The 313-nt window shown below is 65.2% G+C and overlaps 1 protein-coding gene across 1 annotated transcript in view; it reads left to right on the top strand.

Annotated features, from left to right (window-relative positions):
* Positions 1-313, top strand: part of SHROOM1 (shroom family member 1) — a 10,365-nt gene that overhangs the window by 8,308 nt on the left and 1,744 nt on the right. The gene's annotated exons all lie outside the window — the stretch shown is intronic.

Genomic DNA, 313 nt, shown 5'->3' with positions numbered 1-313 from the left:
CAGGCCCCTTCCAACCCCTGGGATTCTGTTGTTGATGTCCCCTCCCTGGAGGTGTTGAAGGGCAGGTTGGATGAGGCTTGTGCAGCCTGGGCTGGTGGGAGGTGTCCCTGCCCATGCAGAACCTGAGGATCTTCATGGTCCCTTCCAACCTTCACCATCCCACGAACGCTTGGCGAAGACACTGCGAGGAAGATCCGTCCTCCAGAGAGGACAGGGCCTGCCTGGTGATGCCAGCCCCCTGTGACCCGTTTCCCTCCGCAGCTGGAGCTGCTGCGGTGGCTGCGGGGGCGGCTGCGGGCGCTGCGGGCGCGGC

The sequence above is a fragment of the Chaetura pelagica genome, unplaced genomic scaffold (assembly GCF_000747805.2).
Source record: "Chaetura pelagica isolate M959 unplaced genomic scaffold, ChaPel_1.0 scaffold177, whole genome shotgun sequence".
In the NCBI taxonomy this organism is placed as follows: domain Eukaryota; kingdom Metazoa; phylum Chordata; class Aves; order Apodiformes; family Apodidae; genus Chaetura; species Chaetura pelagica.
Note: the sequence above shows the minus strand (reverse complement) of the source record. Positions and strands in the feature narration are given on the sequence as shown.